Source organism: Engystomops pustulosus, chromosome 7, assembly GCF_040894005.1.
Source record: "Engystomops pustulosus chromosome 7, aEngPut4.maternal, whole genome shotgun sequence".
NCBI lineage: Eukaryota > Metazoa > Chordata > Amphibia > Anura > Leptodactylidae > Engystomops > Engystomops pustulosus.
Window position 1 is genome coordinate 175,350,368 of NC_092417.1, and position 18,707 is coordinate 175,369,074.

Here is an 18,707-nt window from a genome sequence, read left to right on the forward strand (position 1 = left end):
GCACATAGTACATACTACACATAGTACACCCTGCACATAGTACACACTGCACATGGTACACACTACACATAGCACACACTGCACTTAGTACACCCTGCACATTGTACACACTGCACTTAGTACATACTTCACATAGTACACACTGCACATAGTACACACTGCACATAGTACACACTGCACAAAGTACATACTGCACATAGTACACACTGCACATAGTACACACTGCACATAGTACATACTGCACATAGTACACACTGCACATAGTACATACTACACATAGTACACACTGCACAGAGTACACACTGCACATAGTACACCCCCTGCACATAGTACACACACTGCACATAGTACACAGGACACTGCACATAGTACGCTCTGCACATAGTACACACTGCACATAGTACACACACTGCACATAGTACACCCTGCACATAGTACACACACTGCACATAGTACACAGGACACTGCACATAGTACACTGCACATAGTACACACACAGCACATAGTACACAGGACACTGCACATAGTACACTGCACATAGTAAACACACTGCACATAGTACACACTGCACATAGTACACACACTGCACATAGTACACAGGACACTGCACATAGTACACTGCACATAGTACACACACAGCACATAGTACACAGGACACTGCACATAGTACACTGCACATAGTAAACACACTGCACATAGTACACACTATACACATAGTACACATACTGCATATAGTACACACTGCCCATAGTACACACACTGCCCATAGTACACATACTGCACATAATACACACAGCAGATAGTACACACTACACTGCACATAGTACACACTGCACATAGTACACACTGCACATAGTACACAGGACACTGCACATAGTACACACTACACACATAGTACACACACTGCACATAGTACACATACTGCATATAGTACACACTGCACATAATACACACAGCAGATAGTACACACACTGCACATAGTACACACTGCACATAGTACACACCCTGCACATAGTACACACCCTGCACATAGTACACACTGCACATAGTACACACACTGCACATAGTACACCCTGCACATAGTACACACACTGCACATAGTACACACTGCACATAGTACACACTGCACATAGTACACACTGCACATAGTACACACACTGCACATAGTACACCCTGCACATAGTACACACACTGCACATAGTACACACTGCACATAGTACACACACTGCACATAGTACACACTGCACATAGTACACACTACACTGCACATAGTACACACTGCACATAGTACACACTACACTGCACATAGTACACACTGCACATAGTACACACTACACTGCACATAGTACACACTGCACATAGTACACACCCTGCACATAGTACACACTACACTGTTCTTAGTAAATATGCCCCATAGTCAAAAAATCTGTAAAAAAAGACAGAATTTAAAACAACATGCAGTGTCCGGTGCTCGGAGTATGAGAATAGCGTGTAAAGCGTCAGCTCCACCAATCCCCTGCTTATTTATTGATGGTGTGAAAGTATTTTGGAGCATTTTGAGTGTTCAGCTTCTGCCTCCGAAAAATGAGTTAAATGGCGTCACATGAAAAATGCATCCGCCTGCTCCAGGAGAGGAAAATAGAGGCAAGCGCTGCCTCACACCCCAACCTGGTGCCTCACACCTCACCCCGACCTGGTGCCTCACACCCCAACCTGGTGCCTCACACCCCAACAAGGTGCCTCACACCCCAACCTGGTGCCTCACACCTCACCCCGACCTGGTGCCTCACACCCCAACCTGGTGCCTCACACCCCCAACCTGCTGCCTCACACCCCAACCTGGTGCCTCACACCCTAACCTGGTGCCTCACACCCCAACCTGGTGCCTCACACCCCAACCTGGTGCCTCACACCGTAACCTGGTGCCTCACACCTCACACCAACCTGCTGCCTCACACCCCAACCTGGTGCCTCACACTGCTACCTGGTGCCTCACACTGCAACCTGGTGCCTCACACCCCAACCTGGTGCCTCACACTGCAACCTGGTGCCTCACACTGCAACCTGGTGCCTCACACCCCAACCTGGTGCCTCACACCCCAACCTGGTGCCTCACACTGCAACCTGGTGCCTCACACCCTAACCTGGTGCCTCACACTGCAACCTGGTGCCTCACACCCCAACCTGGTGCCTCACACTGCAACCTGGTGCCTCACACCCCAACCTGGTGCCTCACACTGCAACCTGGTGCCTCACACCCCAACCTGGTGCCTCACACTGCAACCTGGTGCCTCACACCCCAACCTGGTGCCTCACACTGCAACCGGCTGCCGCACATTACACACCACACTCCAGCCTGCTGCTGCTGCTTCACCTTCCAGGGCTTCTTTCCATTTTTAAATACTGTATTCTATTATTTATTAATCTTAGTTACTTTTTAATCAAGTTTTAGAGCAGTGAAAAGCAATGAGGACGTGGGGCTGTCATGCATCTAATTAAAGATCATAGCGGAACCTCATTATACACACCTCAGCTGCTGCAGAACCTCATAATACACCTCAGCGACTGCAGAACCTCATAATACGCACCTCAGCTGCTGCAGAACCTCATAATACACCTCAGCGACTGCAGAACCTCATAATACACACCTCAGCTGCTGCAGAACCTCATCATACACACCTCAGCTACCGAAGCACCCATAATACACACATCAGCTGTTGCAGAACCTATTAAACGCTAACTCAGCTGCTGCACAACCTCATAATACACACATGATCTGCTGCAAAACCTAATAATAGATAGCTCAGCTGCTGCAGAACATCATAATACACACCTCACCTACCGAAAAACCCATAATACACACCTCAGCTGCTGCAGAACCTCATAATACACCTCAGCGACTGCAGAACCTCATAATACACACCTCAGCTGCTGCAGAACCTCATAATACACACCTCAGCTACCAAAGCACCCATAATACCCACATCAGCTGTTGCAGAACCTATTAAACGCTAACTCAGCTGCTGCACAACCTCATAATACACACATGATCTGCTGCAAAACCTAATAATAGATAGCTCAGCTGCTGCAGAACATCATAATACACACCTCACCTACCGAAAAACCCATAATACACACCTCATCTGCTGCACAACCTCATATTATACACCACATCTGCTACAGAAAATTGTAACACCTTAGCTGCTGCAGAACCTCATTATACACATCTCAACTGCTGCAGAACCTCATATTATGCACACTATCTGATGCAGAACAGCATAATACACATTTGTGCTGCTGTAGAAACTCATAATACACACCTCAGCTGCTGCAGTACCTCATTATACTCACCTCAACTGCTGCAGAACCTCATATTACACACCTTATCTGAGACAGAACAGCATAATACACACCTCAGCTGCTGCAATACCTCATTATACACACCTTATCTGATACAGAACAGCATAATACACACCTCAGCTGCTGCAGTACCTCATTATACACACCTCAGCTGCTGCAGAACCTCATATTACACACCTTATCTGAGACAGAACAGCATAATACACACCTCAGCTGCTGCAGTACCTCATTATACACACCTTATCTGATACAGATCAGCATAATACACACCTCAGCTGCTGCAGTACCTCATTATACTCACCTCAACTGCTGCAGAACCTCATATTACACACCTTATCTGAGACAGAACAGCATAATACACACCTCAGCTGCTGCAGTACCTCATTATACACACCTTATCTGATACAGATCAGCATAATACACACCTCAGCTGCTGCAGTACCTCACTATACACACCTTATCTGATACAGATCAGCATAATACACACCTCAGCTGCTGCAGTACCTCATTATACACACCTCAGCTGCTGCAGAACCTCATATTACACACCTTATCTGAGACAGAACAGCATAATACACACCTCAGCTGCTGCAGTACCTCACTATACACACCTTATCTGCTGCAGAACCTCATATTACACACCTTATCTGAGACAGAACAGCATAATACACACCTCAGCTGCTGCAGTACCTCATTATACACACCTTATCTGATACAGATCAGCATAATACACACCTCAGCTGCTGCAGTACCTCACTATACACACCTTATCTGATACAGATCAGCATAATACACACCTCAGCTGCTGCAGTACCTCATTATACACACCTCAGCTGCTGCAGAACCTCATATTACACACCTTATCTGAGACAGAACAGCATAATACACACCTCAGCTGCTGCAGTACCTCATTATACACACCTTATCTGATACAGATCAGCATAATACACACCTCAGCTGCTGCAGTACCTCACTATACACACCTTATCTGATACAGATCAGCATAATACACACCTCAGCTGCTGCAGTACCTCATTATACACACCTCAGCTGCTGCAGTACCTCACTATACACACCTTATCTGATACAGAACAGCATAATACACACCTCAGCTGCTGCAGTACCTCACTATACACACCTTATCTGATACAGAACAGCATAATACACACCTCAGCTGCTGCAGTACCTCATTATACACACCTTATCTGATACAGATCAGCATAATACACACCTCAGCTGCTGCAGTACCTCATTATACTCACCTCAACTGCTGCAGAACCTCATATTACACACCTTATCTGAGACAGAACAGCATAATACACACCTCAGCTGCTGCAGTACCTCATTATACACACCTTATCTGATACAGATCAGCATAATACACACCTCAGCTGCTGCAGTACCTCATTATACACACCTTATCTGATACAGATCAGCATAATACACACCTCAGCTGCTGCAGTACCTCATTATACACACCTCAGCTGCTGCAGTACCTCACTATACACACCTTATCTGATACAGAACAGCATAATACACACCTCAGCTGCTGCAGTACCTCACTATACACACCTTATCTGATACAGAACAGCATAATACACACCTCAGCTGCTGCAGTACCTCATTATACACACCTTATCTGATACAGATCAGCATAATACACACCTCAGCTGCTGCAGTACCTCACTATACACACCTTATCTGCTGCAGAACCTCATATTACACAACTTATCTGAGACAGAACAGCATAATACACACCTCAGCTGCTGCAGTACCTCATTATACACACCTTATCTGATACAGATCAGCATAATACACACCTCAGCTGCTGCAGTACCTCACTATACACACCTTATCTGATACAGATCAGCATAATACACACCTCAGATGCTGCAGTACCTCATTATACACACCTCAGCTGCTGCAGTACCTCATTATACACACCTTATCTGATACAGATCAGCATAATACACACCTCAGCTGCTGCAGTACCTCATTATACACACCTTATCTGATACAGATCAGCATAATACACACCTCAGCTGCTGCAGTACCTCACTATACACACCTTATCTGCTGCAGAACCTCATATTACACAACTTATCTGAGACAGAACAGCATAATACACACCTCAGCTGCTGCAGTACCTCATTATACACACCTTATCTGATACAGATCAGCATAATACACACCTCAGCTGCTGCAGTACCTCACTATACACACCTTATCTGATACAGATCAGCATAATACACACCTCAGATGCTGCAGTACCTCATTATACACACCTCAGCTGCTGCAGTACCTCATTATACACACCTTATCTGATAAAGATCAGCATAATACACACCTCAGCTGCTGCAGTACCTCACTATACACACCTTATCTGATAAAGATCAGCATAATACACACCTCAGCTGCTGCAGTACCTCATTATACACACCTCAGCTGCTGCAGTACCTCATTATACACACCTCAGCTGCTGCAGTACCTCACTATACACACCTTATCTGATACAGAACAGCATAATACACACCTCAGCTGCTGCAGTACCTCACTATACACACCTTATCTGATACAGAACAGCATAATACACACCACAGCTGCTGCAGTACCTCATTATACACACCTTATCTGATACAGATCAGCATAATACACACCTCAGCTGCTGCAGTACCTCACTATACACACCTTATCTGATACAGAACAGCATAATACACACCTCAGTTGCTGCAGTACCTCACTATACACACCTTATCTGATACAGATCAGCATAATACACACCTCAGCTGCTGCAGTACCTCACTATACACACCTTATCTGATACAGAACAGCATAATACACACCTCAGCTGCTGCAAAACTTCACAAAATCTCTGTATGGATTTACCCCACCTGCAACATTGTGTCTTTATATGGACTCCACTGAAATGTTTCATTTTCTTATAATGTACAGCAGTGTGTAATACTTATAATACATAATGTATAGTCACTGACATTGTATAGATTTATTACAACACTGTATCCTGTAGTTATTGTCGTATTCCCTCCTCTGTGTTGCTTTGTCGTGTATCTTTCCTCTTCCATTGACTCCAGTGAGTCACATACATCTCTGACCTTCGCTTCTCAAACAAATTTTTTTCATCCCTGTTATTTGTGACACAATTCTGGTCATTTCTTTTATTCTTCTATATCTTATACTGTGCTGAAACACTTGCCTTAGAGCATACATCCCCTTTAAGTAAGCTTTGAAGAAATGCACTAGGCTAGTGTGTGTACATACCAAGTGAAGATGGAGGGGGAGAGAGCAGGATGAGTAATAGTCTCCAGCTGCAGCTTCTCCTATTCATCAGAGCTCAGACATTGTAAACAAAGAATCATGGAGAGTCTGCACACAGCACAAAAGTAACTAGCAGGACCGCTGAATCACCTGATGAACATTCAGTTATTACTATTAAGGCAGTAAAGTCATGTGGGCAACTTCTGTAAAAGAGTGGCCAACCCCTTTACACAAAACTTAGCATGTTAAGATGTAGCCAAACTTTAACCGAAATCTGACAGTAAAACTCCAAAAACTTGGAGAGTCAATGGTGGATTAGGATTTGGATATTCTTGGAGGTCATGGACTGAATACTTTTATGCAATGCCGAGCGGCTTCTGCTAAAGTCAAGAGAATATTGTAATGTTTTCCAAAAAGTGGCTTGTTGGAGCTCATCAGGCTGTGACATCAGGGGGTCCCTTAGTAGAGACACTCCATTCAAGAGGTCTTCTTCATACCAGAGGGTCTTCTCTACACTAGCGGTCTTCTATATTGAGGGTTTTTTCTATACCAGAGGATCTTCTCCATATCTTAGAGTCTTCTCTACACCGGAGGGTTTTCTCTTTACCAGAGGGTCTTCTCCATACCTGAGGTCTTCTCAATACTAGAAGGTCCTCTCCATACCAGAGATTTTTCTCTATAGCAGAGGGTCTTCTCCATACCAGAGGGTCTTCTCCATACAAGAGGTCTTCTATACACAAGATGATCTTCTCCATACCAGGTGGTCTTCTCCATACTAGAGGGACTTCTCCATACCAGGTGGTCTTCTCCATACCAGAGGGTCTTCTCTTTCCGAGAGGGTTTTCTCTTTACCAGAGGGTCTTCTCCATACCAGAGACTTTTCTCTATAGCAGAGGGTTTTCTCCATACCACATGTCTTCTCCATACAAGAGGTCTTCTTCAAACCAGAGGGTCTTCTCTACACTAGCGGTCTTCTCTATTGAGGGTTTTCTCTATACCAGAGAATCTTCTCCATATCTTAGAGTCTTCTCTACACCGGAGGGTCTTCTCCTTCCCAGAGGGTTTTCTCTTTACCAGAGGGTCTTCTCCATACCAGAGGTCTTCTCTATACTAGAAGGTCCTCTCCATACCAGAGAGTTTTCTCAATAGCAGAGGGTCTTCTTCATACCAGAGGATCTTCTCCATACCAGAGGGTCTTCTCTTTACCAGAGGGTCTTCTCCATACCAGAGGGTCTTCTCTTTACCAGAGGGTCTTCTCCATACGAGAGGTCTTCTCTATACTAGAAGGTCCTCTCCATACCAGAGAGTTTTCTCTATACCAGAGGGTCTTCTCCATACCAGAGGGTCTTCTTCATTCAAGAGGATCTTCTCCATACGAGAGGTCTTCTCTATACTAGAAGGTCCTCTCCATACCAGAGAGTTTTCTCTATACCAGAGGGTCTTCTCCATACCAGAGGGTCTTCTTCATTCAAGAGGATCTTCTCCATACGAGAGGTCTTCTCTATACTAGAAGGTCCTCTCCATACGAGAGGTCTTCTCTATACTAGAAGGTCCTCTCCATACCAGAGAGTTTTCTCTATACCAGAGGGTCTTCTCCATACCAGAGGGTCTTCTTCATTCAAGAGGATCTTCTCCATACGAGAGGTCTTCTCTATACTAGAAGGTCCTCTCCATACCAGAGAGTTTTCTCTATACCAGAGGGTCTTCTCCATACCAGAGGGTCTTCTTCATTCAAGAGGATCTTCTCCATACGAGAGGTCTTCTCTATACTAGAAGGTCCTCTCCATACGAGAGGTCTTCTCTATACTAGAAGGTCCTCTCCATACCAGAGAGTTTTCTCTATACCAGAGGGTCTTCTCCATACCAGAGGGTCTTCTTCATTCAAGAGGATCTTCTCCATACAAGAGGATCTTCTCCATACCAGGTGGTCTTCTCCATACTAGAGGGTCTTCTCTATACCAGAGTGTCTTCTCTATATCTGAGGGTCTTCCAGGTTTTGGAAGCCCCATAGAAATATATTAAGCACAGGGCTCTGCAGAACACAATGCATCTCTCTTGTTGGATCCCTGTGATCATACATTCATCCCACAGGATGCTATTTAGGAATGTTATTCATGACACAATCCCTTTAAGAATGCAGAACCTTTCTACCACATTATATATTCTGATATTTTGTATGGTTGCTGTGCAGAACATCCTCCATCCATGATGATTCAGCCGTGTTTGATGACATCTCTATCTTGGGGGAAGAATTTTGTGAATATCTCCTAATTTCCTCCTCTTATAATTACCATGCTCTCTGATACATTGTATCCAATGACTCTCATCTCTTTTGTTTTCAGGAGCTGATGCGTAAACCATTCAGAACATTGATCCAGTCAAGGCCACAAGGTAAGAGCTACAGTGATACCAAATGAGAGTAAGAGATACAATGTTGCTGAGTGATGCAATGTGTGCGCTGTTCATCGGGATTGCGATACGTGGTCAGTAATAATACATTCATATACACATATATATTATCTATCAATTCCAAGAAGACGGTTCAGCTGTGACGTGTGGCCCCTGGTGAGAACATGTAGCAGAACATGCGAAGAGCAAATGTATTGTTAGCAACTAATACTAAGAATCTAAACCAGGGCACACAATGTCAGGCAGCTGCAGCGAAAGCCAATGTGATATTGTCTTGTATTAAGAAAAGAATGGATTCTAAAGATGAAAAAAAGGAACCCTTATTCTCATGATGGGCACCACTAACCAGTACCTTGTCCCCACACCAAGGTGATGCAAATGAGGGCAAATCTTTACAACTTGATGACCCTGTGCACCTACTTGTAAGATGTATCAGTAATCAAATAATAATCCATAATACTTTAAAATAATACTCATCCAATAAAAAGCTGCCCCTAGTGCAGTGGTGGCAAACCTATGGCACGGGTGCCAAAGGTGGCACTCAGAGTGCTCTCTGTGGGCACTCAAGCTCAGCACAAAGTTCACCAGACAGGACTCAAAGAATCTAACTGCAGTTCCACATAAGTCAAGATTTACTAATCTCAATGCTATTTTAACCCTGTAATCACCAAGGGAGTAGCTCATATGCCCTAATAGTGTGGTACCTCAGTGGCCAAGCATGTATGAGATGCGTCCTGGTTTATAGGAGCCATAACTTTGGATCCCCGGCACCTAGGATCTCTTGGCAGCTTGGGACTGAAGGAAAAGGGGAAATAAAAGTGTGGAGAGGACCAGATTATCTTTGAAGGTCCTCCTGCTGTCCCGACCACTCTTCCTGTACAGCAGGACCCTGAAGAGAAGCTACAGTGATAGCCCGGATTTGCCCTCCTGCTTTCGATTGTATTGGTGTCCTTAGGAGGCAGGTATGATTGAAAGTTGTGGGAGAACAGCTTAACAATTAAATAAATTACTGATTATATTTTGTGATAAATGAGTGGGTTTTGGTTGTAGTCTGGGCACTCGGTCTCTAAAAGGTTCGCCATCACTGCCCTAGTGGTAAGTGATTATGGCTCTACTCTCCATGGGATTGTCTTCTGCACAACTGTAGGGGACCATAATACTGTATGTGTCAGAGCCGTGCCAGAGGGGATGCACACCAGTATCTCAGTGTGCTGGGTGTACAATCCTTCATCCTGGTGGTAGATGTCTTTTAAATACCAAACAAAAGACAAAAAATGGGGGACAATGGATGCCAGAAATGGTTCAGGCAGAGATGGGAAATGTAATGAAGGGGGCCACCTTTGTCTGGATGGTGGAGACTAATGTTGGTGGATCAAACACTCCTCCACCTCCTGGTGGTCTATCTGGGTTTCCCGCAGCCAATTCACTGTACGTGTCCTCACGTCTCCATCAGCTTCTAGACCCCTAGATGGCAATTGGTTAAAATGATCTTTTCAGTCCAAAGAATAGCCACCTCTTAAAGTCTGTCAACTGGAAATGCAGTCTACACTCACTCTCTTGGAGGTACACTACCCAAAATGTGCCCCTGAGTGCCTTCATATAGGATTGGGGGCCTCTCTTCGTGCTCATGTGTCACGACTAGTGATGAGCATAGTTTTCAGCCAGAAGTTTTGGTTTGGCCTTTGGGCTCACCCACATTGAGCAGCACATCAACCAGCATTTCACAGCCACAGCTATCACCCACAATCGGTGCCCTTTAGGTGGCACAACATTTACCCTAAGATCGTCGCTTCTTGAAGATGTCATATGAATTCCAATCGCAGGTGTTAGGGTTTGTTTGGGTTCAGGTATCCGAACCAAATGTTTTCCTTCCTGGGTCTGCTCATCACTAGTCAACAGTAGCCTCTCAGGTCCTGGTGATGTGAAACAAGCTACCTCAACGGGGCCCATGGTAGCATCCAAAATGGCCAACAATGATGCCAACTTCCTGTTCCATGTGTGATACTTTCCGAAGAGCAGTTTGGAAAGCGGAAACTGTGGGTGATCTAAAAAAGGGACAGTTATGACGGGAGCCTATGCATCATCTTGAATAGTGATGAGTGCACCTGTAAAAATTTTAGTTTAGGCGAATTGGCCGAAAACAAATTTTAAAAACTTGTTCGGGTCTGGGTTCTGGTACCAAACCTATAGCCCATTCAGTAACATCAGTGCCGGTACCAATTGAGGGCGTTAACGATTTGGGGGGGGGCTGTTGACATGAAACGGCATTGTTCGATAAGAACCCCAGCTTTGTGGCCCAGGTCGGCTCCACACTAATCTTGAATAATTTGCCGGGTTTTGTGCCCGGGAAGACAAGGTGCAGCTAAATCCATAGAAAATGATTATTAATATCCCGTTATTAAGTTTATCTCGCTCGCTTATGGCGGTGTCACGGTTGTAAATTGGTGCCGCGGATGCGGCCATTTTTCATCGCGCGCCAGATAATCTTTGAATACTGATGGGGGATTTCAGTGCAAAGTTATTTTTAACTCCGTATTTGACAAACTAGCAGCTTAATGGTGCGCAGTATCCCAGTCATAATTCCACACAAAAACAATGGCTGCGGCGTCCGGGAGAGATTTGTTTTCTTATTTAATATTAATACAATTCCGTAATATGCTACAAAGTCGTATCGCCCTTGGGTACGTCCTAAATCATCCCCCGGGGGAAGAGACTCCGCAGCTCACAATGTAAGTGATTACGGCTGCCGACCCATCAATTGTGAGCAAGACTCGTCTGCAAAAGTTTCCATGAGCTGAGCAGAACATGGGGGCTTATTTACTAAGGTGCCACGGATGCACTTTCATCGGATTTTCCGTCATTTTTGGGTTTTAACAGGGGATTGTGTCTCACGCAATCAGATTTTGGCGCAGCGCTGCTTTCATGCGACAGAATTCGGGAGACGGCCCGTCGGACGATCCGACTGATTCGAACGCAGGATTTAACTTTCAAATTGTGTCACAAGACCAAGGAGATACATGCACCCGGAAGAAGAAGGTGAACACTGTCGGACCTGAGCGGGGAAGCGACACATGCAGGATATCGGACGCACGATCTTAGTGACTCCCCGCACAGCGCATTATACACGGAAAATGCACTTACATGCACCCGGAAGAAGAAGGTGAACACTGTCGGACCTGAGCGGGGAAGCGACACATGCAGGATATCGGACGCACGATCTTAGTGACTCCCCGCACAGCGCATTATACACGGACAATGCACTTACATGCACCCGGAAGAAGAAGGTGAACACTGTCGGACCTGAGCGGGTAAGCGGCAGTAGGATATCAGGTGCACGATCTTAGTGACTCCCCGCACAGTGCATCTTCGGACAATTCTGTGAACTCCTCCGGATGGGTAAGTAAATATGCCCCATGGGGGCACATTTACTTACCCGTCCCGTTGCGATCCCCGCCGTGCGTTGTCTGATGAGGATTTGGATCTGCCTCGATTCACTAAGATCTTGTGACACAATGGGGGTCATTTCCTAAGGGCCCGACGTGTTACCCGAATAATTCCGCGGTTTGTCCGATTCAGTCGGGTTGTCCGACGTCCAAATCCCCCCCTCCCCACCCCCCGATTTATGTCGCATGCAAGCTGGTACCGATGTGCCACAATCCGATCGCACGTGCCAAAAAACCCGGGGTAATTCAGCGCAAATTGGAAAAAAGTCGGTGAAAAAATTACCCGATGAAAATGCGGCGTTCGGACCCCTAGTAAATGTGCCCCATGTTGTGACTATTCTGGGACCTGGGACTCATGAAACCAATCTGAATTGATGCTAAGCAAAGATGTAATTAAGTTTAAATTGACACTTAATTTGTTATAGAAAGATTCAGCAATCCTTAACTTGACTTTATTCTATTGGTCTCTAATGGATTTTTGCTTTGGATCAGTACATAGCATCAACTGTGAGCAGGACTAGTCTACAAAACCTTCCGTGCTTGTAGCATGTAACCGTAATGGTCAAGGGGGTACCATTGATTCTGGGCCAAGGTTCTCCAAGAAACCCATGAGATTGAATGCTATCAATGTTGTAGACTTTCCATACATTTTGTGGCACAGATGTAGCAAAGTGCAACTTGACATGTAGCAGATGATATAGAGATGTAGCAAAGTACAACTTGACACTTAAAGGGGTTAGCCCATGAAAGAAAAGTACTCAAGTAATAATCCCCTAGTGATGTTTACACAACAAAGAACATTTTGAACCCCTTACTTTACAATGTTACTCGGTGTTATAGATGTCTTAGCTCCTGTCACTCTGTGATGGTCGGTGTAAGATTCAAGAGTGTGAGCGGCGACTCTCTGAGCAGACACTTCATGATCCCTCTAGTGCTATGAGATACTGTGTGCTGACAATGTGCTTAGATTATCAGGGCACAGGGTTTATCTACGCTTTTATTTACCTTCTGAAGATTCACTAGTATCTGACACATAGAAAGAGACTATGACACAATGGTGGTCATTTAGATTTATTTTTCTTCCTGTTTTTTCTGTCCTTTTTGGGGACATTTTTTTGGCGTATTGCAATTTTTGCGCCTTTTTGGGGACATTTTGAAATGTCTGTCGGACATTGGTTTTGCATCAGTACGATACATTTCTCTTTTATTCCAGATGTGCTAAATGTTGCAAATGCCATTTATCATTTCAAATTGTCTAATATTTGCAACATTTTTTTTGGCGCAAAAAAACTACAGGCCAAACCATACTTAAGGAAAATTTAGAAAATGGAAAGAAATGACTGATAAATTACCAAAGCAGCAGATGGAAAAACGACAAGGGAAAACTATCCAAAACACACAGAGATAAGATAAATGACCCTGCTATGCCTCTCCCTCCCCTTGGATTCAGATCTTATCTTGTCTGTGGAGCTGCTGCTGCTGGACAGGAAGTGCCTGTGTCTGCAGTGCTCTCTGTTTTCTGTCCCTCCCCCTGCAGTACAAGAGAAGTTATTCATGCCAGAGGGAGGGGGGCATTGAGCGACGTCTACCACTATATTTCAATGTATACGTTCAGCTTTTCCGACGTATATGCACAATTCTACAGCATGAACAAAGTGCGCCCCAAAAAAAAATGGTGCCCACTTCCCGAGCAGTGCAGGGGGCGCCAGATTCATGTAGACCCTGCGCCAGTTTAGATTAATTTGGCGCCCCCTGCACACTTCACAGAAAACTGCACCCAGGACAGACTGCACTGGTTATGATAAATATGGCACATGGTTGGCAAACAGGACATTTGTTAACTAGTTTTGCAGGGCTTGGTTTTTACAGGATGAGCTCCATTTGGGATACAAATGTGCAGTACTGTATATATGTATACAGAACATATAATTGGTATATATTTTTTAACAATATTCAAAATATTGACAATTATTATACAATTTTTATAATTTTTGTGGGGTCAACTTTGAACTCCAGCAGCCATGGTAAGCAAATGTGGCCCAGTTGGTTTAACATATGTGATTAGTTTTTGCTGCCCCCATTGATGCAGATGTGCAATGGGAAGTATCAAGGAAATCTCTTGTTGTAGATTCGGTAACAAATTTGGCGCTTCTCAGGCACCAAATTACGTACAAAGATGAAATTGAGGCCACCGCTAGGCACAGCCACGCCCCAGGTGCACTGATTTTCTCTGAAATGACACATTGCGGTTATTTATCATAGGTTTTCCAGGGCTTTTTTGGCGTATAAAAGTCTCAAAGTAGTAGCATTGAGTTTTTTTGAGAGTTTTTACTGCTAAAATGTCTCACAGGACTGTACACACCTCTTCATTAATCCAGTGTAAACATAGAACTACTACGAGCGCAACACCAGATTCATGACTCTCATAGTCACTCCGGTCCTTTCTGGTTTATATGCTGGGACTTTTTATGCATTTTGAGACTTTTTTGGGACTTTTTGAAAAAAAAAAGTCCCAGACATTAAATAGACCGTAAGAAAATGTATTAAAGGGCTAAAGCCACTCGAATGAATCCAGTGGACAGCGGAGCTCCAAAAATAGATATAGAACTGACCCACGGAGCCGGTCTACTGATAAATAGCCCCCATTGTTGGTAAACAGGACATTTCTGCAGGGAAAGCTCGTAAGGTGACCTACACATTGTTGGGGTAGACTCCCTTGAAGATCGTGTTTTAGCTCGTATCCAACCGTCTACATACAATTCAGCCTCTACGACCTCCGTTGTAATGACTAAACTGTGGACAATTCTTCTTTCCGTCACATTCCGGTGTTGACACAACATAAATGACGAATCTCTGTGAATAGTAGGAAAAAAAGAACAAAGCTGCGGATCGTTTGGGTTGATCATGATGGAGTAATTGGCAGGAGATTGAATAATGGATGATATTGTTTAATTTAGAGATTGGCCTCTGGTAAGATTAATTAGCCTGGTACAGATTGTGGTGGATAAACATACAGCTCCCAAATTGGCCGCCGCGTCATTGGAAAGTAGAATCCACATGTCCGCCACCGGGCTCCCATACCGCGGGTCTCCAATGTTTGTGTCGGCTAATTAGAGTTGGGGTTGTTCCGACGTTCCGTAATCACGGAGATAAAGCCTCGGGTTGTGTGATAGGGAGAGACGGGGGTGAAGATACATCTGTCTTCTATGCAGAAATCTGGAGATGATGATGAAACATTTGTTTCCAATAATAGAACCACATGTCAGAAAAACCCAACTCTGATTGGCCGACTGTCATCCAGTGGTCAACCTGGGAATCGATGAGGGTAAACGTCAACCCAACATCCAAACTTTTGATTGTAATAGAAGTCAGGCCATTGCAAGAAGAAGGGACATTAGATGCTAGGTTGTTGTTCTCTACAGGAATCATATATAAGGTCCGCCTTAAAGGGGTTTTCCAGTTAAATTATATTTTATGGTCCATGTTATGAATCGGTTGATAACAGATTCCATCACCCTATGAAGTTCGGTGAGCCTTAAATGTGTTACCCTGTACTATGACATCTCTTGTATATTGTTCACCCATGGATATATCATTAACACTCGGCACTTGGGATCCCCACTTATCAGCCGCAAATGGGTTTTCCATTTTAATGATGTTTTCCAGCTTAAGGACATAGTTGGCCTATTAGATTGATAGGGGTCTGACAATTGGACACTCTCCGATCAGGCCATTCCAGTTGCCCTTGTGGCCAACTCCTGGAATGGAACAACTCTTGGAAAGGAACAACTCCTGGAACGGAACAGCTCCATTCTCTGTATAGTGGCCAATTTGGGGAACTGCAGCTCACCTCCAATCGAGATATAGGGGGTCATTTACTAAGGACCCGATTCGCGCTTTCCCGACGTGTTACCCTAATCTTTCCGGTTTGCTCCGATTTTCCCTGAATTGCCCCGGGTTTTTGGCGCACGCGATCAGATTGTGGCGCATCGGCGCTGGCATGCACGCGATGGAAATCGGGGGGCGTGGCCAAACGAAAACCCGACGGGTTCGGAAAAAACGCCGCATTTAAAACAAAAAATTGGTCGCACGGGCCATACTCACATGCACCAGGAAGAGATCAGTGAACTCCGACGCAACTCGGCGGACCTCGGCACAGCAGCGACACCTGGTGGACATCGGGCGCATGACCTTCATGAATCGCCGGAAGACCCGAACGCTCGTCCGAGAAGCCGCCACTGGAACGCGAATGGACTGGGTAAGTAAATGTGCCCCATAAAGTAAAATATCATTGTTCAGGGAGAAGTTCTTCCATCTTTATTCTGCTGATCGGAGGAGGTCCCAAGTGTCGGGATCTATCGATGGCACATAGATGACATATCACATGCAATATCATTAAGGTGTAAAACGTCTTTAAAGTGACCATTCTAAGAAGATAGCAACTGTTCCCATAATGTATTTTCCGTCACGTTTACCTGTTCTACTTGTGAATATTCTATCTACTTCTTAAAGGGGTTGACTCCAATTCTTGCACACAATCAACCCCCTGCGGTTATATAAGACAAATTGCTGAGCAATAAGTTGTTTGCCATAGTTCTGTCCTTGTTCCCTTTGACTTCAGCTGGTGCTACCTGAGACTGAACCTAGTCCTGGCTTCTGTCTGGATTCTATGTTGTATAGCCCTGAACCAAACTTTCTGCCGCCTGAGGCAAGATATAGAACGGCGCCCCCCTCCTCCCCAAAGGAGACACACCCTTGCTGACATCTGGTGTGAAGAGACGATTTTTAAATGTCAAGTTCTGCTTTGTAGCAAGTAACTGCTCCCTTGATGCCGCCCCTATCTTCCTACAGGTGGTGCTGCCTGAGGCAAGAGGCTCAAGTCGCCTAATGGCTGGTGCAGCCCTGCCGTTTGGCACCATAAGTAAAAGTCTCTTGTCCAGTGTAGGTCTAAACCATATCTAAAAGGTCCCTTAAGAAAAATCTGACATAAGGGTTCAACTTAGTTTAGTCCATTATACTTGTGCAGCACTTGAGCAAAACTTGTGCTACCTTTCTCTGGACCTTTCACCTATTCTGACCTCTGTCTGATTTCTAAGGAGACTGCCTACCCTGACCCTGGCCTGTCCCGTGACCACTTCTCAGCTTGTCTCCTTTGTACTATGTGTCAGTGTTTCTAGACTTGTCCTTGTCTGGACTACTCCAAGAGGTAGTGACCTTGTGGTGTCCCTGCACCACGGATGGGGTTAAAGGGTGAATACCAGGGGGCTACTTACTTACCCTTTAAGAGTAGCCCTATGTCTAATCCGTTCAGTGACACAGGGGTTCCACACAAGAGAATAATAAAGAAATTGGACAACCATTGGACTCCCCCAAATCCTAAAGTTGTTTCCCTGCGGCTCCGTCCTCATTCCTTGTCCTCGAAAACTTTAAATCCAGAACCCAATAACTTCAAAATGCATCGATACAAATGAATTCCAGCACAAATGACTTAATCTCTCAGTCGTTTCCAAGCACCTGTGAGCAGACGGAAGTGTTTAACTCCTGGACTCCTTCCAAAAATTTTTTTTTCTCGACAACTTCAACAAAACGACTGAATTTAGCAAAACGAGAAAAAATAAAAAAACGCTTATTATTTCTGCGGCGGAATTATTTCATGATTACTTAGGACGACACATTATGTGAACTCCATAAAACGTGCACTTATCATGCAAAAGCGTCCAAAAAAATGTATTTTTGTAACCAGCAGATCAGGCGGAACAGATTGGAGGCACCAGATGCTGATATATTGCCGGATCACAAGGTTTAAATTAAAGGAAACTTTCCCAATAAATGTCGACTCCCGATGCAGGAGGGGGATTAGAACTTTCATCATTACTGATTGGCACAATTTGTTCTTAAAGGGAAAGTATTGTCTGTTTCCTACTTGGCAGCATTTCTTAAATGTGTCATTGCAGGGCTTGGTTTTTGCCGGATGGGTTCCATATAAGATACATATGTGTAAAATGATACGTACATATATTTAGAACAATATTCAAAATAGCTCCCCTGCCCCTCCATGCACAGGTGACAGAGCATGCCCACTACACTAGTAAAGAAGTCTATAGGTGATGTCACAGCTCCGCTCCCCCTCCATACGCGGGTAATGCAGCATGCCCACTACACTACTAAAGAAGTTTACAGATGATGCCATTGATACCTCCCCCTCCATGCACAGATGAC

General features: G+C 44.7%; 1 protein-coding gene across 3 annotated transcripts in view; it reads left to right on the forward strand.

The window, feature by feature from the left end:
- Nucleotides 1-18,707, forward strand: part of LRRC4C (leucine rich repeat containing 4C) — a 785,533-nt gene that overhangs the window by 633,827 nt on the left and 132,999 nt on the right. For all 3 annotated transcript variants that reach the window (XM_072119026.1, XM_072119022.1, XM_072119021.1), the window contains exon 4: nt 8,979-9,027. The gene's annotated coding sequence lies outside the window, so the exon portion shown is untranslated. The remainder of the gene's footprint in view (nt 1-8,978; nt 9,028-18,707) is intronic.